Below are 25575 nucleotides of genomic sequence, written 5' to 3'. Positions count from 1 at the left end.
TTATGTCGTGTAATCCATCCACATGGCAGCTGTTATTGAGTTTCTAATCCCTTCTCCTCTATGTTCATCCTCTGCATCATCAGAAGGCTCAGAAATGAGCTCTAGCTCAAGATATTGATTATTAAGTTCTTCATCTACTTCAGAAATAAGTCTCGCATCTGGGTCTGCGCTCATCAAATAGTTATGTAAGATAGAACATACAACAAAAATTTGCTTATATATTTCAACACAAAAGAAAAATTCATCAGCACTTGCTATGATTAGAAATCGCTTCTTAAGTATACCAAATGCCCTTCAGAAATAACTCTTGCATGTTTCTTGATGAATTTCTCAAATACTCTTTTACATGATAACGTACTCCTCTATAAGGCAGAATTATTTCATCCTTTATCATGAAACTAGCATCAGTAAGATAGAATTTTTTTAGAAAAGTACACTCATCATATATGTAGTGTAAGGAATGTATATGTATTTAAATTATTCTGTTGATTTAAACTTTTACCTTGTAGAATTTTTAATGAAAATCTTCGTGTTAATGCATTCTTTAGAATCCTAAAGTCAGATGTAGTCTCTTCCCATCCAGGCAAAATATAGGTAAATTTGAGATCAAAAGTATGGACAGTCAAAATATTTTGGATAGGATAATCCTTTCTACCTCGATACCTAGGAGCTATTATAGGGGAAACTTTTGTACGAACATGTATTCCATCAATTGCACCAATATAATCCTGACATTAAAACTTTATTACTTGATGAGATATAATACACATATTATAAAATAACTTATAGTTCAGAGTATATCTTTTATCTTAAAAAAGGAAAGAACCGAGAGTTATTAAGTATTTCTGCGAAGACTTAAGATCCATTGGGTTATTGTAGAAATTTCCCTTCTAGTTCTATGATAGTATTTAAAATAGTATGAAAATGGTGGCTAATTGTCTCCTCAGATCAGTTAAACATGAATTATACTAAGTGATTCTTGAGTTTGTGCCCCATTAGCATAAGAAACATAGCAACCTATTCTTCTACAATCACTCGTCGTGTAGGTCAAAGACCACCCTTCGATCTTAAAATGTGACATAATTGATGAAAGGCCATTATTTTCATTCGACAAATATTACGACATTTAACATCATTAGCAAGATCAATAAGCAATAATTGTCAATCTATATCTCTCTTCTTCATAGCTTCTCTAGGAATTTTAAGTCGCTTTCTCTTGAGCCTTCGACGTAAGAACCACCAATAAATAATAACACAAACAACTTATGCTGCAGCCATACAATACAATTATTATAAATTAAAAAGTTCATCATCATTGATATAAGCCATGTTATAAAGAATCCATCATGAAATAAACCTGTAGCAAGTAAAAGGCAATCATAAGAGAATAAACGTAACAATGTAGAGAAAATCAATTTGTCAAGCCTATGTTCTTATATCTATATCATATGAATAATAGCACCCTCCCCCTAACCTAAGCTTAATCAAAAGATTAATTATCACTTTAAACATCAAAACATGATGATAACTCTTGTATCTTCACTTGTTTTCACTCAATTAAGATATTAAAGGAAAGTTTGTACACTTACAGAAGGTATAGAACTATTGCTTGATGTTAGTAATTAAATTTTTATTATTAGTCGGCTATTATTTATCATAAAGTCACATAAAAATAAAAATGACTTCCATCAAAAGCTGTACAATGCATTCAGACAAAATACCATCAGACATTCATATTACTATCAAACTTAAACTTGCGGAGGGAGATCAAGAGAATCAAATTCAATATCTATCAGACTATAATATTTTCATAACAAGAGTAAACAAAATTGTAACTTCGAAAAGTAACTCACAGGTAAGAAGAGAGAAAAATGATTTCTCCTCCAATATGTACCTTGCAAATAACATAAGCAAGAACAACGTTCCAGTTAAATTGAAAGTTGTCAAACCAGATGCTATCCATAGACAAAGAAACTAATCTCCTTGCTGATATTTAAACTTTTGTTATGCTGGTTCTTTGTCAACTAATTTTTTGTTGGATAGTGCAATGAAGAATAGCAATGCCTATACTAAATCTGTAAATAAATGGAGAAAGCATTTACAGCTATGTGAATTATTTTTTCCCCTAAAGCAACTCACAAAGGCAAATTGGTAAAAATATAAAATTCTTGACAAAAAATAGAAAAAAATCAAAATAGAATAAATAAACATAAATGAAAGCAACAAAGGAGATCGTGAACGAAAACCTAATTATCATCAAATACAAAAGCCTACCAAAGAGAAGTATTGAAAGATTTTTTTTAAAAAAAGAGAGCAGTTGCAACTAATATAAAAAAGAAAATTGGCAGGGGAATCCAATAAGCTTATATAAGTTTATATAATTTTCAAGAAATTATTACCATTGATCAGATAATTATAGTATGACTTTTTCTTAATCAACACTTTTTTTTAACAAATGTTATCATCATATCAACGGCATTGAAATATTACCAAGTGATTACAAAAAAAAAATCAACTTGGGGAAAAAAATAGAAGATCAAAAATATTTTGGATAAAATAAAATATTAGCTCTTAAAAAAAATATTTTATATCTTTATATAAAAAAAATTTAGATCTGTTGAAAGATTACTGTCAGCTCAGACACTGATAGATTTTGAATCTCTATCACTGAAATCTGCCTTCCAACGATCGTGATACTCAAATTTGCATGAGAAGGAGCGGTCTGCAAGTGAAGGGATGGCTATAAGATTTTTGAGTTGTGCGAAGTACAAAGAGGTGATTGGGAAGATAGAGTATATAATGATCCAGTTGTAATTTTAAAATTTTATTAAGGATAAGTTAAAAAAATAAAAATTAAGTATGAACCTTTCTCTCCATTACATCTCAAATCAGATGGTAAAAAAAATTGAGTAAGTGAAGGGTATGAAGGGGTTGAGAGAATCCTTTTCTACCCTCCTTTATCTCAAAAAATTTTATCAAATAGAAGTTCATTCTTTACCCTCCCTCCCCTCCCTTTATGAACCCCCGTGTACCCTTAATCCAAACAATATGTTAGAAAAAAAGAAGAGGAAGAGGAGGAGAGATGAGAAGAAGAGCGACAGCACTCCCGTCTTCTGCTGTCACCACGAGCATAGGATCGAGGATTCAGCAAGTCAGTTTAGTTTAAAGTGGGTCACCTATTGTATGGGCTAGGCTGTGGCATGTATATGTGCGGCATAAAATAGAGTAATTTTTTATCCACTACCCTTCGATGGTGTAGAAATATACTATCCAATCATATTGAGCCACATAATATAATTAATAATAAATAGATATTTCATACTATTCAATTTTTTCTTCTTAATTTTTTTCTAATGAAAATATTTTTTTCTTTTATAAAATAAAGAAAGAACAATATATGGCTTCCTGTGAATATCCATGACATCTTGTGTCTTTATATGATATCTTACTAATTATTATGGCTTTTTAATATCTTATATGACTTTTTGAATAATATATATAATTTTTTGTATCTTTATATGATATCTTATTAGTTATAATATATCATATAAAGATATAAAAAATTATATATATATTATTCAGGATATCATATATATTCATAAAAAATTATATAAGGTATTAGAAAGTTATTTAAGATATTAAAAAATTATAATAATCAATAAAATATCATATAAAGATATAAAAAATTATATATATTATTCAAAATATCATATATACTCATAGAAAAGTCATATAAGATATTAGAAAGTAATAATATTATTTTTTTCTTTATTCTATGAAGGAAAAAGATATTTTTATCAGAAAAAAAATTTAGAAAAAAGCTAAATAGCATTAAATATCTGTCTTATTATTAATTGCGCTACGTGGCTTGATGTGATTGGATAGTATACTTTTTCTTCATCGGAGGGTAGCATATAGAATTTCTCCATAAAATATCCAAGCTGGGCTATGCTTTAAGATCTAAATCCAAATCCAACCTATTTATTAAGTAGACTAATACTTCCTCTCGAACTTAATTAATATTTGGCTCAGGCCGGTCTAAGAGACTTTGAGCTTGAGTGAGTATCTGTGAATTGGTCTAACACCAGCCTAATCTTGGCACCTACTTTAGCACATTTTAATATGAGTGATGGCACTATTCTTTGCTTTGTAAGATGTAATCTATAAGATGCCATGAGCAAGTTTTGCTATTTGATTAGTAGTGTAAGGAGGTAGAGGGATGGGCTTTCTTATAAATCGAATGTCGATTATTGAGCATGTCTCTTACTCAACCACAGGATCAAAATCATGTAGTTCAAATTCTTTTAAATTATTAGTTCTCACTCATTTTTAAATATCAAAAGTTGGATATGTGATTGTTTGAAGACAAATATGATGGTTAGCAAGATGTCAAATTTGGTGGTCCAACTCTTCTTGATTCTAAAAAGATCATTGCCTAACACAATGATACTGGTTTGCTTTCCTCTAGGCTCCAATACATTTGATGCAGATAAAATATATTGTATCATCAGAATTTTGAGATCTCCCAATCCAATTATATATTTATTTATATAATTTGATTAGCATATTTTTCGCTCAAAATATGAATTTTTATATTTTGAAATCAAAAATAAAATCAAGATTAGATATATTTATGAAGATTGTAATTGTAACTTAAAACTTTAGGTTTAATATAAAAAATACCATTATAGCTTTTTTTTCCACCCCTCTCTAAAGAAAAAGGACATCCACTTGACCAGTTGCATCAGAAATCTCTATAATGGTGTGACTATTAGAAAAAGTATCAATAAATACTATAAATATATTAATTACTAGAAATGGAGCCCACCTAGATAAAGAATTCAAGGGGCTTCATCTCACACAGAATTTTTTAAAGTCCTAAACTTTTGTTTCTTTTGAATAAATTATAGGAATACCCCCTCAACTTTAGCTCAATTTTATTAATACCTCATCGATTTTAACAGATATCAAACTAGTTTTTTAACTTTTTGAGATGTTCCAAAATGATCCTGTCATTCACTTACTAGCAAATTATACTGACTTTTTATTTCAATGGATGAAAATATCCTTGCTCATATACGAGGAATCATCAATGAAAAAGAGATGAAGATGGAGGGAGCTATCATGGAGGGGAAAAGCAAGGTCATGGAGGTTGGTGTGGAGGGAGAGGGCAGCGTCAAAGGCCTCATAGATAGGATTGAAGAAGGAGAAGGAGGAGAAAAGGGGTTAGGAGGAGGAGAAAGAGAAAGGAGGGTTCATCATCGAGGAAGAGACAAAGGTGGAGGGAGAGGGCTCATAGATAGGCTTAGAGGAGAAGAAAGATGAGCAGAAAAAATAGGTGAGAAGGAATGAGAGGAGGGAAGAGGAGTCGCTGGCAAGGGCAAAGGTAGAGAAAGTCATCATGAAGGAGGGGTCATAGACGGGCTTGGAGAAAAAAGAGGAGGAGAACTGGGTGAAGAGAAAAGAGAGTAGAGAGAAGGAGAGGTCGTTGAAGATGAATGGATGGAGATGAAGGAGAGGGCTTGTGGGTAGGCTTAGAGGTAGAGAAGGATAAGAAAGAGAAGTGGGTGAGAAAGGGGAAGAGGAAAAGGTGGGGTCGCTGATGAGGAAAGAGAGAAGGTGGAGAGAGTTGCCATGAGGAAGGACGGCTTATGGACGGACTTGGAGAAGGAGGGTAGAAAAAGTAGAAGAGGATGAACAAGAGGAGGGGGAAGAAAGGATTACCAGTAAGATGGGTGGAGATAGAGAGAGCCACCATAGAGAGAAAAGGCTTATGAGCAGGCTTGAAGAGGAAGAAAAGGAGAAGTAGGTGAGGAGAAAGAGGAGGAGAGGGAAGGAGAAGTCATTGGCAAGAAATAGACAGAGATAGAAGGAGCCAATATAGAGGGAGAAGGCTCATGGATGGACTTGAAGGAGGAGGATGATGAGGAGATGAAGAGGGTGAAAAGGAAGAGGAGGATAGAGAAGGAGAAGGAGGGAAGTGAGATGTTGGTGCCAGAGATGGAGAAGGGGATCAATCGAAGAGAAAGGAGGGAAGAGATAGGAATAAGGATAGTGTGGTCATTTTATAAAATGATAGCATCATATGATGGTCACATGGTATCATTCCATTAATGAATATAGACAGTAGAATAATTTTGAAACATATCGAAAACTTGAAAGGCTAGCTTGATACTTTTTAAAGTCGAGCAAGTACAAGTAAAATTGGACTAAAGTTGAAGAGATATTTCTATAATTTATCCTTTTCTTTTTTCATCTCTTCATGGGTTTAACATGCATATTAGACTTAGGGTTTTTCCATTATATAAGCAAAAATATATTAATATAATTTTTATAAAAAGTCTTGATAGCAGCATTCTTTTTAGTATTTATCAGTATTTTATCATTGCCTCAAATTTTTTTAGTAATATAAAAAATTATCATACAAAGAAAAGGTAAAAAGAAATGTAACAAATAGACATCTCGAAATATCAATGAAAATTAATTAGTGGTATCTAAAAAAAGTGCTAATGAAATACTTTTCATCAAAAGTAATTTTACGAATACAGGTAAAAATTTTATTTTATAGTATTTTTTAATATTTATTAGTATTTCAAAAATATTGTTAAATCTTTAGCAGTACTAAAAAATGCCACACAATGATAGAATGAAGAGGAATGAAGTAAATAGCGACAATGCAAAATACTATTGAAAATTAATTAGTGGTATTGAAATGTGCCAATAAAGAAATTTAAATCATAATAATTATTTTAAAAGATAGATTTATCAATATTTTTAAATACTGGTGATATCATTTGTAGTTTAATTTTTAATACTTTCTACATCATGCGTTAGTAATGATTATTTTTAATGATTGAATACCATCATTTTATTCAACCTATATAGAACTTGTTTGAAATATATTATATGTTCATTCATATATTGCCAAATAACATATCCTAAAATCAAAATTATGAAATTGAAAAGTGCACTAAATAAAACTTACATAAAATAATAATTATCTTATTGATATTTTCTGAAAACGCTAATAGCATCCCACAAAATCAAATTGAGAGTATAAATTCATGCTTAAAGCAAAAATATAAACACTTCACAAAAGTGATAAATCTAAAATACTTATTGTAACTCATTAAAAACTACGTACATAAATATGAAAAAGAAAAAATAAATTCTAAAGTGATTTATTCAATGCCTAACATATGCCACCTGCAAAATAAAAATCAATTAAGTATTTAAATTATAATGATATAAATTTATATATAAAAATAATAAAATAATTTAAAAATTATATCATATTAATAAATTTATTACAAAATTGAAGGCATGAAATGTATACTCCTCCAATGACATCTTCAATTTTTTCATAATATCCATCCGGCTTTATTAAAGGCTCATCATCCACTTTACTATCTCAATGTATATCTCCCAAAATCAAGCCCTAAGTGCATTCTTTTCAACAATGTTATTTGGATCCTTACTTTCAAAAGTTCCTAATGCTATATCGAGATAAGATATTTTGGAACTTGTTATCTTAAATTCATTTCCTTCTTGCAAACAAAAACTTATATATAACAATATAAAATATCAAAAAAATAGCTTTGACTATAAGTTTACGAGATAACTCATGTAAAGTAGGATTCATTTAGCTCAAGGGAAAAAGCATACCATAACTTTTTGTTTTTTTTGCTCTATTTTTTATCATGTAAAAATATTATTATTAGTTTTTATTATAGCACAAGTACCAAATGATTTTAGTTATATCATTAGTTTATGTGCTTCATGACCTATTAGCTTTATGACAAAAATGGAACAAAGAAATATTTTGAGATACATATACACACACACATATGTACATACATACATACATATATACATCCATATACATACATACATACATACATACATACATACATATATATATATATATATATATATATATATATATAAAATAAAACGATCAACAAGCAGCATTTCGCGTTGACATGTAGGATTACAAGTTAGCCGTCCATTATGCCACGTGTCAAATTTTAATATAATTTTAAAACCACCTACCGTAGCTTTCAAACCCACGATGCCTCACGCTCCAACCTCCCGCCTTCCATCTTGCTAACTTCATCTTGAGTCAATAGGAAGCTCCAGCGATAGATCTGAGAATTTTGGCACCTACACGCTAAAAATTATGGAATCTCTCAGGTTTGAGGAGATCCAAAATTTGATGAGGAAAAATATAATGCACCCCAGTCTCGAGTCCCCACCGACTAATGACGGTAGCTCTTTTATGATCCTTCTCGACCTCCCGACCAACTAGGCCATAGATCTCCTGCATGACCTAGAGTCTGGCAACTCAACTGCTACCTCCGCTAGTGGCGGTGAGATGTGGTGATTCAGGCTAAGGGGTCCCAAAGCCCTAACCCTCCCATCCAGCTACTCCTTGACCTTCCCCTCCAATGCTACCCTCTGGAGTGGGCAGCAAGGTTCTCCATCTTTGCCATCGAGGACTTGTCGGATGCGGTCTCCATCCCATCCCACTTCGGCGACCACTCCATGAAGCCCAAGGCCGAGCCCTCGGACCCCAAATCCCGACCGATCTGCCCAATCCCTGTTAAACGATCGCAGCAGTCGGTGAAGAGGAATGATGAGAGGGGATGCAGTGGAGAAGTGCATGGGAGCAAGGTACCGCACCGAAGGCTTTCGAGTACCGTGCTTAGGCAGTCCGAATTTGGGAGATCTCGGAGATGGAGGCTTCGCATATTTTGGGAAGGAAGGGGAAGGGGGTTGGGCTGGGGAGGAGGTTAGGGGGAAGAAGGATTGGTAGAGGGTTTTTCTGTTGTGTATGAGAGTGTGGATTTTTTGATAGCTTTGCTTTTTTTTTTTCTTGCTTCAAACCTTTCGCCCCTCACTATGCTGTCCCTGCCCTCCTTCTATCGCCATTGGTACCATAGTGTTGCCCACCTCCATGCCCATGCCTCTTTTTTCCAAGCTCGACTAAAAAATGGATATATTTGGTTAAACTCTTGGAGCACTTGTAAAGCTTAAGAAGAATAGTGAAGATATTTTTCATGATGTAGATGGTGCTATAGAATGCTTTTGATTGCTTGCTACTTTTTTTTTGTACCTTTGTTGGACATTCCATTCCTTTGTTTATTGTAATGTTTTGAATTCTTCTCTACACCAATCACCTTTAAAAGGGGAGAAATTATTGCATGCAAACTAGGGCAAATCTCGGAGCAATGCATGGGAGATACCACAAAATCCAGAATTGAGACATACAAGAGGTAGCGTTGTGTGTTATCCATCGTGGGATTTGATGCAGTCCAATTGCACCTGCTGCATACAATATGGAGGTCTAAAAGAGGGATAACAGGAGTGGTTTACACTGGGAGGCTAAAATTTGATTAGTTTGCTGTGGACTGGTAACATTGATCTGAAGAACAACAAGGTTGTATGGTGTACACGGCAAAACTTTTACAAAAACATTGAAAAATGTGTATCTAGAGTTTAATAAATATGTAGATTTAGTATTAAAAATATTTAATCAAAATTATGTACATCTAATGACCTAAATGGTTTAATGCTCTGAGTTCTTAATCAGGTAGAAGACCCAAAAGAATATCTCCCATGCGTCAATACACCAATAATGAGAACTCTAACCCAAGGCACAATATAACATCACAATGCCGTGTGACCTTTTAGATTTCTCTTGCTGGCTCCAGCTATTCAGTTTAGTCTGGCTTTTTTGCCCAGAAGGTAGCCAAAAGATCACCTAAATAGTTTTCTAGAAGATGATATGATATTATTGATCCAAGAACCAGTGCCATAGATCATTTTAATTAATAAGAAAAATAGCTCTTTACCTTTTGCGCTCTGCATGCCATTTATATATGGACTTAGTTATTGGGGAAATCATCTCATCTTCAAGGAGCTTACGCTTTCGATTGGATTTCTGCTTCATAAATAGAATTATGCTGCTCATTGAAAAGTGCTGGTTAGAGAGAGAGAGAGGTGTAAGAATAGTAATCATGCAAATGCATAAAAACCATCAATATTACTATAGAATTTATGAAGTATCGATCTTTTACGCAATTGATGAGGCTGAATTTGTACACAATTGAAAATGCTAATGGAAAATGTATCAAAATTTGTGTTAACATCTACTCATATTTGATCATGCATAAGGATGCACCAAAGTTTTCAGCATAGTATATTACACTTTTTCTTGGAACCTGCAATTTTTTTTGCAATGCCATGTCTGCATATAATTTTTTCAGCTCTTGAACCCTTTTCTTCCTTGCTTCTAACTCTTTGTAAGAAGAACCTTCCACCTAATCTTCTGAATAGGGGTACTCATTTTTTCAAGATTTAATGATAGCATTTACATAGCTTACAATATCTGTTTGAATCGACAAATGACGTCAATGTCTTGCAATGTGGCCACAGTACCATTCATGTTCACTATTTGAAAGAAATGCAGTGGCACTTGCAGTATGTTCAATGCTCCTCGATTTCTTTATTTTTCAATGTTTAAAATTAGATTTTGGTTGGGATTTTTTCTAAACCTTATGGGATTTTATGCAAGGTGTGGCAGTGTGAGTTAGTCTCTTGAGGTTTTGAGAGCTTAATCTTGGTAGAAGCATGATATTTTGTAGAGTTTGGGGATTTTTGATCGAAAAGATTCTTCTTTGCCTACAAAATTTTTAATTTATGGATTTTTATTATCATGATAACTGTTGGGGTTTTTTTTAAAGCATATGGGATTTTCTATGAGGTGTGGCAGTATGAGTTGGTCCCTTGAGATTTTCTGAGAGCTTATTCTTGGTAAAAGCATGATATTTTGTAGGGTTTGGAGATTTTTGATTGAAAAGATCCTTCTTTGGCTACAAAATTTTCAATTTATGGATTTTTATTCTCATGATAATGTGAATATGATACCAAATCTATGGTTTTTTCTGGATAATATTTTCTCTGCTTTTTCCATCTTCAACCCTTTTAATCAGATGGAAGGCTTAGGTTTAAATTGAATCCTATGCATGAACATTTGATTTATTTTTCTAAACAAAATTATTATATTTATAGCTTGCTTTATATTAAAATCTATTATTATGGTGGCTATTCTTCTATATTTACAAAATCAATAAGCCTGAGCATCACCCGATCACTATGCTAGTGCGTGTGTGTGTGTGTATTCTAGTAGGTGATGCATGATAAACAAATGAAAAATAGAATATGTAATAATAGGTGAGGATTCAAATATTGAGTAATAGATAATATGAATAAATTACTATAAGTTTAAAAATATTATTAGACTATGTAGAACAATATGACTTGAGGATGTCATACCGAGAGATGCATCAGTGAATCCATAGGGTCATTAGATGCATCAGTTGGCTATGTGCAATGACCAAGTAATTAAATCAATTATTATATGAATTTTATATTGTATAAATAATTTTCATGCAAACTTTAGAAGAGCTATCTATCTATTGTGTTAAGAGGACACATATAGGTTATCAACTCTATACTATATGGGTACCTGATTGTATAGTTCTCATACAATTTGCATAGGAGAAGAAAGTTGAGCCTGCACTTTTGAATATTTTTACTCCATATATATTCACTTTTACTTCATATTTGCATATTTTTTTTTGTAGTTCTTTCTTCTCTTGCCAATATACTTATAGCTCTTGCTTTAAGGCGTGAACCTCTTTGCTAGTTTCGGCCACCTTCCTTATGGCCTCAGCATGATTCTTATTCTTGCCCCAATAGTTCTCAGATGAGGGATCTAATTATACCATTTGATTTGTTGACCCAAATATTAATTTTGATAATAACAAAATATTAAGTATAAATGGTACTAATTGTATGTTTCAAGAATAGTTGTATAATTTCTTAGGTGCTCACAAAGATACATCAAGTTAAAAAAGAAGTCATCTCAAAGAAGCCAAGCCAAAAGAGTTTTCAAGATCAATTATATATGTCTAGGATGGCACACTTTGAAGAAAATTAGAGAAATATTTGAAGTATTTTAAAATAAATCCTAAAGTTAGAGAAGTATTTGAAGTATTTTGAAAGTATTTTTTAGGTAGCACAAAACTCGACTTGACTCATGAAAAGCTCGACTTGACTCTCTCAAAAAAAATAAAGAATAGATTTTCTGAGTACAGTCCTCGAGTTAACTCCTAAAGACTTCGAATTGACTCCAGATCTACTCGAGTTGACTTGACTACGAGGATAACCTAACAATAAATTTTTCTACAAGCTTTCAATAGGCAATCTGACTTCCAACGACTAGTTTGATATCTCCAATAGCTAGTACACCTCTTTCAATCAAATTTAAGTATATTTAAGATATAAAATCAATAGGAGAGTCGATCTAAGAGAAAAAAAGAGAAAAAACTAAGTCCTTCATAAGGGCATTGAATATCTTTAAGCAAATCAAAAAGAGAGAAGTCAAGTATAATTAATTGAATGAGCTTCTAAGAGAATATCCTCAATAGTTAAAAGAGAGCCTCTCATTTATTCAAATGAAGAAGTCCAAGCTTCAAAAAGCAATCATCATCGACTTCAATCGAGTTTCAACAAGTAATATTTTCCTTGTGGTCTTAATTGTTCTTTGTAATTTTATTGTATATCTTATTCTTTACAAATTTCTTGAGATAGAAACTTATGGGAAAGGCTTGTCTAAGTCCATAATTAGATATTGTTGACTAAGTCTAGGGGTGACTTAGTTGGAAAGATTTTAGTTAATTTTCTATGCAAAATAAACTGGTTTGATTGTGAGCCTGCTAAAATAATCGAAAGGATTGATTATGAATCTAGTTAAAATAATCATACTATAATCAAAAAGATTGTAGCAAAATTTTTAAATAGGAAGACTTGGGGAGTGGACGTTGGTGCTAGATTTGGCACCAAACTACTTTACACTTTGTTCTTATGTGTACTCTTATTTATTTCTATTTTGCTCTTATTTACTTTAGCATATTTCTTGTTTTGATTTATTGCTTCCATTGTATATGTTCTTATTTTATTTTAATTTAGCACATACCTTATTTTAAGATTGTAAAAGTTTTTGAAAAATCTAATTCACCCCCCCTCTTAGGTTGCTACATCTGGTCAACATTATTATACTTACTTTTCTTTTGTCTTATGACTATTGCATATAGATCATTAGGGGCAACTTCTTTTTTTTACTAATGCAGGATCTGGACAATAGCCTCATATAGCTCATCTTGAAATTGAAAGCTAACAATATATATTATTATAGATAATAATTTTAAAATATTTTAAAAATAAAAAATAAAAAATAAATCATTAGATGAATAATTATCTATGCTATTGCATCATTTATAGGAGTCTTATCCTTATGTTGATGGATAAGAATGAAAAGCTTTACTCATGGAGGTAGCCTACTGTCAAGTGACTTTGAACTCTACAATCATAGGATTCTCAATAATTAGGTATACATTTGTTGGTAAATATACATAACATGTGGCAACATATTCATGTCTATAGAGGAGGAGATTCGATATTTATCTGCTCCTCACGAATGATTGCAAAGCTTCTAGTACCTTTCATATGACTAAATTTTAGCTTTTCTAAACTAGATTTATTTGTAGCATTATGATTTTAAATTGACAAAATAAAATTTTAATATCTAAGTACATTTTGATCAAATTATATATTTAAGATTATGAAGATGAAATTGTAAAAATAAGTTGTGTTTTATCTTCATTTTATCACTGTTCTAAAATGATACTAAAACTTTATATTGTTTAGGAATGACTCTCTCATCAAATATGGCATCACACTATGGGACAGTAGATAGAGGTGGATCATAGAACTTGGCTTTGAGTTGAACTTTTTAGTCTTTCCAATTTTATGAAAGTGACTTCATAACTCAATCATAAAAAAATAAGTTGATATCACACTTTCTCTATAATACATTGATAAGATAATAGTTATACAAACAAAAAATAATACATTAAATTTATAACATATGAAACTTTTTAATACTAGGACTATTTTCTACATACGATTCTTCTTCTCATCTAGTGTAGGTCTCCAATCGAGATAGTTTTTTGGACCAAATTATCTCTTTGAGAAATTGTGCCAAGAAAGTTACAATACTTAGATGCATTATTTTCTATTAGCTATCCTAGGTCGTTTATTTTGATAGGCAAATGTACACCCCAAGCTAAACTTTAAATATCTTTGCATTTCCTCAGGCCTCAACCACTTTTCATGCTACCTATAGGGGCTATTCAAGCACTTTTCTTGCTACCTATAGGGGCTATGTGACATAACATAGAAATGCAAAGTGAGCAACTATATCTGAAAATTGATTTCGTTTACCTTTTCTCATCAATAGAAAATAATCAATTTTTGACATGCTTGATCCATTCGAAACATAATTACTTATGTTGCAAGATTTATTCATTACTGTGTAACAGATTATAAAAAATTTAGGTATGCAGAAAAGCTATGAAGTAACATGTACAACAGTACAAGACATAGAAAAAATGTTGTGTAAATAACAAATTAAATTGAGGTAGAATACCGATAGACTTATAAAAAATTATTGAAAAATTGAAGCAAAGGAAAGTCATTATTTGTTGTGATAGCTAAAAATTTTTAGGCAAAGATATAAATCATATTTTAATTGATAAATCTACAAATTAAGATCCAACACTGACATAAACATGAAGAGCTAGAATAAGTGACCGTAGTTAGTAGCAAAAAAATAAAACCATATCATATTGGTGCAAACCATGTTGTACTATGCTAATGAAGCATGAGAGCAAAGGTACAGTTTCAACGAAAACTAATTCAAATAACTATAAATGATGAAATTGATAATTTGCTTAGCTAATTTTTATGTAGTGGTAGCTACTTTTTATATGGTTTGAACATTTTTTGATGTTTTAAACATGCAGGACCTACTAAGGCATTATATGTCATCTAACAATTATATCGACTATTTTAATCAATCGATATGGGATGTAACAAAGATTGTAAACTTCATGTACAGTTCAATTGGGTGGGGTTGCTTCAATGAAGTCAGAACTCAAAATATATTATTTTGTTCTAAGGTTTTAATGGGCATCATGGCATAAAGAGTTGTCTGACTAGAGAGTAAATTATTTGTAGAAAAGATTATTTTTTATCTGAAGTTAAACATTCTTATCATATTAGAATTGTTGATCTATTGATAACAATCTTTTTATCTCATCCTACTCTTAGCCTCGGATCCAAACACAAACTATATCTTCATCTCTAAACTAACTATATCTAAAAAACTTCATGGTTCGTCCTCTGTTACTATTATTAAACCCATTTGAATGCTATACTATTCCATCAACTAGAACTCAAAATCAATATACAATCTATTTGAAGTTTAGATTATACTTCCAACACATGAGACAATCTTTTCTAATGATTCAATACTTTTGCAAGAGACCTAAGAGAGAAGAAAAGATAATGAGACTTTAATCAAGGATTCATATCCCAGCAAGATATCGAGATAGGATACCATCCCATGTCTCGAGATAGGATTATCTCATTAGCATCCCAGTGTCCTGATTGAAATATCTTGAGATATCCTTTGTCCTAAGTATTGGACAGGACAGGACGACAGTGCATCCCATGCCATAAAAAAATCGAGGCGGCCCCATCTCATAGGATTTAAAACCTTGGGTTCAATCAATGGTCATTATTGTATTAAGGAATTAGTACTCGCAGGAGCACATGTTCTGGTCAAAGTTATTTTATTTTCTAGTAGTAACTTGGAGATGGGATTACCATCTTTTCATCAAATCACAACATTTAATCCCTATATATTTCTAATAGTTAAGAACCAGCAGTAACCCATGTATGTCTAATAGGATAAGGGTTGTATCCTTTGCATGAAAGGAAGATTCGCCTTTCTTTGCATGAATCCATAACCATCAAATCATGTAAGAATTGCTTCAAAATCTGTGCAGATGGATGAATAGAGTGTGGAGTGGTTTGAGAGCTGTGAAATAGAGCACATAAATCATAAGTTTTATCCTCCTTTACAAGGTGAGATAAACTTAAAGAAAATAGAAAACTAGAAATTTGGACTTTGGAAACCCATAAGTCAACAACCTCTAATCAGAAAATAAAACTTAAACTTGAGTCTATCAAGTTTTGACTTTAGATTGCCAACAAAAAAAATAGCAGACTACCTCCTTAATATATCTTTCAAAACTTATACCTATTTAAAATCATAATGAAGCACGAAGAGGAAAATAGAGAAAGAAACTCACAAGACATTTACCAATGCTGATCAATTGGGTTTTAAAATGGTGTGGTGTGGTAGATTGTGGCATGGCAGAAGACAATGGGTGTAAGGCATGTAACGATCAAGTGAGGAAAGATGTGATGGCTTTAGATTGGATTTTTAGGTAGTTGTGTGTGAGGTGATGAGGGAGAGGACTTTGTATTTATTAAGGGAACTTAGGTGAAGGATATATATATATATATATATATATATATATATATATATATATATATATATATATATATATATATATATATATTGTGGTGAGGAAGAACATGAGAGTTTTTGCATGTTGCAAGTTTATTGCAAGTTGGACTTTGAATTGGATTAGAAAACATATACATTTGTATGTATCTACATATTATTGCAATATATGGATCGTGGTTTCCCATATAAGAGAGAAATACGGATGTGGTTTTTGCAAAGAAAAAAAATATGTGATTGGCATTGTGCTTGAGAGAGGCATCACATTGGGATTTACTAATTTCTAAACAATATCAGGAAGTCCTTGACAACTCAAATACTTAGGGCATGGCATGTGAGAGAGGAGTTCTCATATTTGCTTGGGAGTCCCTCACAGACTCAAACTCCTACTTAATTTTAGTAGAAACATGTGGGATGTTTAGAGGATGAAATTTCTGTTGCACATGGATGTCATAACTTTTTTTCCTCTATAACTCTTAATAGGCTGATCTAGTTTTAAACCTTAAGATATCATATGCTACTTTAACCTTGTTCCATTGGAGATTTCTCAAAAAAAATGCATATTCCATTAGAGGGTTGAGATTTAATCCCGATAATAAATACTATAAGTAAAATAAGGTACCAAGTCAAATCTTATTACTATATATTAGAAATTGATATGGCATTGATCTTCTAATGAGTTATGCTAGATGGGACATTCATTCCATTTAAGGGTTAAGATCTAATCTCTATAATAAATATTGTAGGTAAATAAGGTGCAAAGTAGAATCTTTTTACTATATATTAGAAATTGATATGGCATTAATCTTCTGATAAGGAGTTCAAATGGATTAGAAACTCCTAGATTTTTTTTTTGAAATGCAAACAATATTGGAAAACTATCATTTATTTGCTTGTTCTATCTTAATAAAATAATCCATACTCCTCTAGTATTTTCTTTGAATAAAGTGCTAGTTTGCATGAGGAGGATTGTGATCTTTTGCCAGCCATTTACCTAACTTAGTGTTCGATATTAAAATAAGACTTGTAGTTGCTTTTTAGCGGCACATTATTATATGCCACTATAATGAATATCATATATATTCACCACCATATCTCAACTATATTAGATCATCAACTCTAAAAAATCATAAAATATTGGACAAAATCTACACATTGATCTTACACAAAGTATAAAATTACCAAAGTATAAAATAACCATGTTGGAGTAAAATAACCAAAGTATAAAATAGCTTATAAACATTGATCTTTAGTTTTGTTCCCCTCTCTTTTCTTGTTTCCTTGCTGCATTATGAAGTCAAGGCATGAGTTCAAACACTAAAGCACATTAAATTTATATTCAATAATCTTTCTAAAAAAATTATATTCAAGGAATAATTCAATAAGGCAAAAGTTTTACATAGAAAAATCACATATATTTAACTTTGATATTATTGTTGCTATTATATGGATCCAGAATAAGAGTATTTACATATCATCTTTGCAATTTTTTTTTGGCATGAGGTTCATAATGTGATCTAATCACATTACTAAATTGGAGGCGCTTCTTTGTATAAAGTCAGCACTTGTAGGCAATCAAATTGTCGCTCAGTCAGATTTTCTATAAAATTAGTAACAATCAATAAATAATGACCAACTTATTAAAATCTATCTCTCTAGCCATCTACTTTTCTCTATGTGTTAGCACTTGAGAGAGCTATCCCTTTCCCCCACTTTCTTGTAGTTCCTTCTCACTTATTAACTTGATATTGAATATGATCATCTTTCTGATACATCTTTAATTCCTTTTGTGCAAGGTCCTAGGAAAGCAATTTGATCATTCATAACTTGAAAATTTTTTAGTCCTATCTTTAATTCATTTGAATGCTAGTAGGATAATTTCTTTTCAGTCATTTGTTTGTTGTGGATTGAGTGAGTCGATGTTGATTCATTTTTTTGAGCATTATGTATGCTAGCCATATGACCCATGCTTCGCAGCAGGGATTTTCAATGAGCTGGATATCTATCAATATGTATACAAATATAGTATATAGATACATATATATACACATGTGTATGCTAATATACATATAATCTTGATTACGCATGTCTCTGTAGATACATACATGTTTTTACATAAACACATAAGTGTATGCAAATGTAGGCCACTCATAGATGCATATAACTATTTCCTGTAAATGTACTTCATGGTAGTGTCCAATGATGAGAAGATATTTTTTTTAACCATTTATTTTTAGAAGTTCTTTCATGGTTGTTGCATCTAAATGATGAATCATGATTTAATAGCCTACATCATTTGGTTTATTACTTGGTCCTATCTTCTTCACTCAAACTATAAAAAAAGGAAAGATCATACAAAATTACTGTGTAATTATTAAAAAAAATCTACAAAGCTGAAAATGGCTAGCCAGAAATTACCTAGTGAATTATTTTTTCATAGCAGGTGCTTGTAAAAACTATCTATAGAACATATGAAAAATTATGCACATTTTTTCTAGAAAATAATAAAAAAAATAAATAATAAAAGTATATTACTGCTTTATGTTTGCTGATTCTTTTATAGGTATATTCTCTTGAATAAATTGATTAAATTTATTTTTTAAAAGTTGAAATAATAATTTTTTCTACAGCATGTGCTAAAAAGTACTAGCATCAAATTGAATATATTTTTCAAGACTTGGGATAATAACTTCTTTCATAACATAGGATGAAGAAGTGTCGGCATATGACCTCTAATAGGATTTTTCAGTTGAGATTCAATTTTTTCTAAAATTTGAGTTATTTTTAAATTTAAAGCTTCATCATTAAAACTTCATAAGGCAAGCAAAACTTGAAAAGTGTAGATATTATTAAGAATTTTTTGATAATAGGCAGAAGAATGAATTTGTTAGTTCCTGGATCCATTGCAACTAAAAGCCGAAGTGCCTATTAGTTGCCAAACAAGTTTTCCAAAATAAAAAAAATTAATAGCAGCAATTTCATCTTCGATCATATTATTTAATTTATACCTTCAAAGATTTGTTGAATAGTTGTTAGTTTGATAGACAAATTAGCAAAAATAGTGTTTAGATCTCTTCTTTTTTCATTGATGATTCAAAAATTGAGGTATGTAGCCCCTATCAAAAATAAGGAGGTCTATCCATATATAATTCATATTAGATTCTTCTCCTAGTTTGAATAGACCCAATATTTTAAAAATAAACATGACTAGTAGAAATAAATATGTAAAAATTTTTTTTTTACTTGCTATCATTCTATCTAATTCTTCCTAAATTAGGCAATATATAAAATCATAGTCTTTCTGAAAAAAAAATTTAGATTTGATCGGTTCATGTTAGGGCTCAAATGATGGGATTTCAGCCCAATCAATTTTTCTTGATCTTTATCTTTACCTTATGTTGCCCCTGAAATCAAAAACTTGGTTGGAAAGGCTAGTGCAGTAGTGCATCCTCTTGAAAGAAAAATTTATAAGGTAAATCCTGACCGGAGTCGGCTTCGATGGGGATCCTTCGACATTTAAATCAGAAATTAAGAGAAACTGATGAGAAGGAGTGCAGAGAGAGATTGTGTGCTACCTTGGGGGTCTTTTAAAGGTTTTTTTATAGACGAAGGCTAGAAAATCATTTTGGATAAGTTACGTGGCCGATTTAGATACGATATGATGAGATTTTTGATCGAAATATTTGAGATCAGATAGTTACACCTATCTTATTTGTTACAGAGCCAGCTAAGTATCGCGGGCGCTTTCAAATTTTGAAATAAGAGCATAGATTGGATTGGACTGACTTCTTTTATTGAGGCTTTAGCGTGGTTCGATGGAGATGGATATCGAAGGAAAGAAGTGGCCAGAGTCAACTACATTCAGTGAGACAAAGATCGTTAAGCACCGAAGCATACCTACGGTTGAAGTTGGAGATCGGCAAGTTCAGATGTTCAGACATCTATAGATGTCATATGCCAGCTGTCATGGAGACTGAGACAGGCTTGAGACTGAAGTTAGGATTGGTCAAACTTTGGTGCTCTGCTTAGGGGGATCACTAGGCATCAAGGATCGTCAGGGGCTAAAGCTTGGATCGAGATATCTCAAGTCATGCACTGAATGAATTCAGACGATTCTTTTACAGTACAAGAGAAACATATATACCTTCGGGATCAAATACTTCCATCCCTGACCGCATTGTGACATTGACCCTGCATATTGTATCACCTGCCTTTCCACTAATCTATGTCTTCAACCTGAATGATAAATTATCCCCCAATACATGCCTCCTACTCCCAAGTTCGGTATGAATAAAGGAAGTACATGAGTTCTAATTTATCGAAGACATACTATCTTTCCCACCAAAACGGCAACTGTGGTCCTTGGGTGGAACAAATGGTCATATTAGTGAATAATCATGATCGTGAGGTGGTTGATGGAATTCAAAAAGTGGTATACCTTATTTTTCACCCAAATCATTAACGGACCGATTGACATCCCCTGCTTGCCAATAGAATCATGCCAAGTATCAGTCATCAAATGGTTAGGCGAGATTCGATATCCTAGTTGTTCTGATCTTCTATGTCTATAAAAAGGGGTTGTACTTCTACCTTCTTCTTTCATGCTTCCAAACTCTTCCAAGCCTTTCTTTTTCTCCTCTAGTTTTCTTCCTTATTTCGAGAGTTTTTTCGATCATCGGTGGCTCCTCTTTGAATTGCCATCCTTACTTCCTATGAAATCACCATCCACATCTCATGTGTCATTGCAAGTTGGTCTCCTTTTGTTCTTTTGTTTCTTTTTTATCTCTTTAGTCTGATCGTCCTTTCTTCTATGTTCACTCTTCTTCCTGTTCTTTTCTTTGCATCTTTCAATGGCAGATTCTAGGAGTCTTAGCAAGAACTAGTCTTCCAGATTATCTTCCTCTTTGGGGGAAGCTTCTGTCAGTGTGGACAAAAGGTGCGGTATTGTACCCTCCTTCGTTCTTAACACAATTGGATTTAGATTGGGCATAGAGGACCTGAGTCTCATCCATGCCTGATATGGGATCCCGACTATCTTCGAATTTGAGTCTCTTAGGTTTAGTGGTAGGGTTGGCAGTCCTCTTTCTGATAGGATCGGCTTGTATGAAGAAGCTTTCAAAGTCGGACTTAAGCTTCCTATGCATCCTTTTGTTGTCGAGCTTTTTTACTTTTTGATCTCTCCTTTTGTTCTGTTATTCCTAACTTCTTTCATTTCATCATCAGCTTTCTTGTTCTTTATTTCAAAGCCAAAGTCCATTCTTCTCTTTCTCTTTTCCATCCTTCTACATCATAAAGAGGTATACCGAAGATTGATGATATGTCTCTCCTCTGAGAGGATCTCTGCTTTGATAAGGGAGCTCCTTCTTCGATGCATAGTTGGAAAGATTATTTTTTTTTATTTTGGATCCTTTTATTAAAGAGTAGAGTTTTCACACTGGGGTCGACTGAAGGATTCTGCCTTTCAGGTCTCGAAGCTAGGAGATGAAGATCTAGAGCGCTCTGCAACCTTAAAGGGATACATAATTTTCCCATTAAAGGAGTTATTATCGGAGCAAGCACTCTTTAATGCTGGCATTAGTCTGACTGATCTCAAAGGTAAAGATTTCTCCAATCTTTTCGATGCATGTTTCTCTTATTTTTACAGATACTGACTTCTTTTTTATTATAGAAATGAAATCTGGAGAGCTGAGGAGACTGAAAAAAGGTTCGACAAAGAGGAAGGTGCCCTCTTCATCCACTGATGCCTAAAATAAGCTCAAGACCTTAGGTGAGAGCCATAAAAAAGTGGTTCCCCTGACTTTAGCTCAAGCAGGGATTATTTCAGTTTCTCTCCTCCAAACTCGGCCCCTGAAGCCAGTCACGCTCCTTGCCCCCTAGATCGATTCAACCTAGGTGAGGTCAGACTCAATTGAGGGTTGACAAATTAAAGATAGGGTTCAGGTTCATCATCTACCCAAGACATCTTTGATGATTGGAAGACCACCAACAATGTCTTTCAAAAAATGCTTTTTGATGTCGGCAGGAAAAGGTCAAGGGGGAGAGCTCCATGAAGTAACAGAAGTGAATGGTATTATCTATAGTCCGAATAATTTTTTTCTTACTCTTTGCTCTCACTTTTCTTCTTGTTTTTGACTTGTTGCTCTTTAGATACAGACAGCTCCCTATGCCACTACCCTCATCAATAGACTGAGTGATGCTGAGGGTGAACTAATCGAAGCACATAAAAAGCACAAGATGGCCTAAACTTTTGAGGTCAAAGCCAACACCGATGTTGCTGAAGTCAAGTCAAAGATGGAAGCCGCTGGAGCTGAGGTCACTTGCCTGAAGATGGTGCTAAAGAAAGTCAAAGCTGACTTGGCTTCGAAGAAGGAAAGGTGATTGGATGCGTAGGCTAAAGTCATCGATGTTGAAAAGAAGGCTGAGGATCGGGTTATGGAAGTTGGGCATGTGGCTGTGGAAGCCTTCTGCACATCCAATAAGTTTTCAAAGGAGAAATATGACTTCGACTAGGAGGTCTTCAACACTGGCTTGGACATCTGCCATCGGAGGGTGGTTGCACGCTTCCTGGACTTAGACTTGAGCTTCTTGGATGAAGAAGAAAAGGAAGGAGGAAGGGCTGAAGAAGGAGTTGTAGGAGATGGGGCTCCATTTGTCGAGACTGCTGAAGGGCACTCCAAAGTTGCTCCACCTTTGGAGGTTGTGCCTACATCCATTCCTGCCAAAGCTATGTCAGTTTCACCACCACGAGTGGAGTCGGAGCAGCCAATTGCAATTATCTCAAGCTCCTCCATCGATCCTCATGTCGAGGTTAGAAATATTTAAATTTGTGTATCTTTTCTTTTCTTTTCCTATCAATGTAATGAAAGATTTTGAAATCAATGAAAAAATAATTTTTATCCATATTTTTTGGTTCATGTCTACTTGTGATATTTTTCTCTGTTGGTTCAGTGTGATTGTTGCAATTGTGTGTTTGTATAATATCATGCCAAGTATCTACCAACAGCCTTGCCTTTAAGGGTTTGGATCGAGAATCTTAAAGAGGACCTCTATCGGGCTCAGCGAGATGCTGTCGAAGCAAAAAAAAACTCTAGTATATGAGGAAGAAGAATGATGAGTCTTCAATAGAGGTAGAGCATCTAAGAAAGTGTCTGAAGTAGATGGATAGAAAATATTTTATCGAAAAATATAGTTTGACTGAAGAGTAGGATAGATTCGCAAAGTCTGCTGGGATAGATTCACAAAGTCTGCTGGGAACACTAACTGGAGGATAGGGGCGGTAAAAGTTCTTTGCAACAAATGACTACTCAAGGCCCAGAATGAAATATTAGAGCTAAAGTATATCATTACATTGGATAAAATTGGTGATGAAGCTAAAAAGTAGATTAGCCAACTTCAAAGTGATCTTCACTCGACTGAAGGTACAATTAGAGAACTTCATCGAATGATGGACATGGAGAGGTCAGCAGTCGATGATATTCAGAGTGAGTTTTTCTTGGCTCAGACAATAATTGCTGACCTTTCGGGAGCTTTGAGCAAGGATAGGTCTGCAGTGACTGAACTCTGAATCAAGCTTGCAGAGAGCATGGTGGCAATTGAACATGCTAAGGCTACTATTAGGAAGTTGGAGGATAGATTTGCCACAACTTTGCATGATACGACCCTTGCAGTCACTGATGTATCAACCCAAGCTATCGATGTCGGCTTCGAGGAATGCAGAAGTTTGGTCAGACAATTTTTCTCCAAAGTCGACTCTCACATCAACACCCTTGAAGATGGTGGAAATGTCAAAGCTCCATCGATCGAAGGCGGATCCTCTAAATGATTGTCAAATAGCTGATATACTTTTTTATGCTTTTTTCTTTATAGACACCTATCTTGCAGTTTTTATAACAAGTTCATTAATGAAATGAAATTTAAAATTTTTATTTCACCTACTTTACTGTGCCTCATTGGTTGTGTTATAGTTTGGATTTAATTGTGTATGATCCTTGCATTGAGGGGTTTTATGGGGATGCTTGCAAAGCGACCGTAGCTTTTCCCTTAGGTTTGATTTTGTGCATTGTCGAAGTTGACTGGCTAAGAGTCCTTATAGGTTAGCCCTTCGAAAGTGTTTTTAGATTAGCCTTCGCTTTTTGTATGACTAAGATCTTCATAGGTGTTGACTCATTGAAGAAAGAGTGACCTTCGGGGGTCCTTGTAGGTTAGCCTCCACTTCTTAGTTATCGAGATTTTTTATCTATATAGTTTAGATTGAAGAATGTTGGGGGTCCCTATAGGTTAACCCTCACTTCTTGCTCGACTAAAGTCTTCATGGGCCATTGGCTCCCTGAAAAGCAAGTAGCCTTCAAGGGTCCTTGTAGGTTAGCCCCCGTTGCTTAGCCACTGAGATCTTCATCGAAGATTGGGAAAAGAGTAGCCGCATCCCGAAGTTTCTTTTGAAAAAGTTCGGGGGGTCCCAATAGTTGGCTCTTCATTGGTCAAAGTTTGTCTATGAGTCCACTTATCGGGAACTCAAGTGTTCGTCCATGATATGCTTTGGAACTCCATTTGTCATAATGGCAAGTGGAACCTTCCAAGGGAATGGATTATTTTGGGTTACTCTTTGATCGCCAAGTGATGGGCCTAGGCGATTCTTGAGGCATCTCACCAATTATGCTTTGATAGTGGAAACATGTAGTAAATGATAGTGATGATTGACGTTTTGGAGTCGGACATGCGGCATAATCCGATTGATGGTTGGTTGGGCGCACGCCATTTGGGACCTATATAAATAGGAGTTCCCCTTTACGGTTGATACATTCACAAACTTCCACCTTCTCTTTCATCAACTTGCAGCAATGGAGCCTACTCCTCAATAAGTCAAGGAAGCGGCCTGGAAGAAGGCCGAATATTTGAGGGAGAAGATCCCGACAAAGCGTGCGAGGGCCGCATCACCGAAGTCTCCTGGTACAAGTCATGCACTCCCTCCATCGAGAGTCTCAAGTAAGGGATCTTTTGCCACTGCGGGAGTAGCCCGTTCGGGCACCATGGAGGAGGCATTTGCCGTGGCTCGACTTCGCTGTGTTGTGGAGTAC

The 25575-nt window shown here is 33.6% G+C and overlaps 1 non-coding gene and 1 pseudogene across 1 annotated transcript; both read right to left on the bottom strand.

The window, feature by feature from the left end:
* Nucleotides 1-20679, bottom strand: LOC140852855 (uncharacterized; annotated as a pseudogene).
* On the bottom strand, nt 2400-2475 carry LOC114912747 (small nucleolar RNA Z155). The gene has a single exon (XR_003798571.1). It is a non-coding gene; the product is annotated as a small nucleolar RNA Z155 (small nucleolar RNA).
* Nucleotides 20680-25575: the final 4896 nt, after the last annotated feature.

Source organism: Elaeis guineensis, chromosome 12 (genome assembly GCF_000442705.2).
Source record: "Elaeis guineensis isolate ETL-2024a chromosome 12, EG11, whole genome shotgun sequence".
Lineage (NCBI taxonomy): Eukaryota > Viridiplantae > Streptophyta > Magnoliopsida > Arecales > Arecaceae > Elaeis > Elaeis guineensis.
Note: the sequence above shows the minus strand (reverse complement) of the source record. Positions and strands in the feature narration are given on the sequence as shown.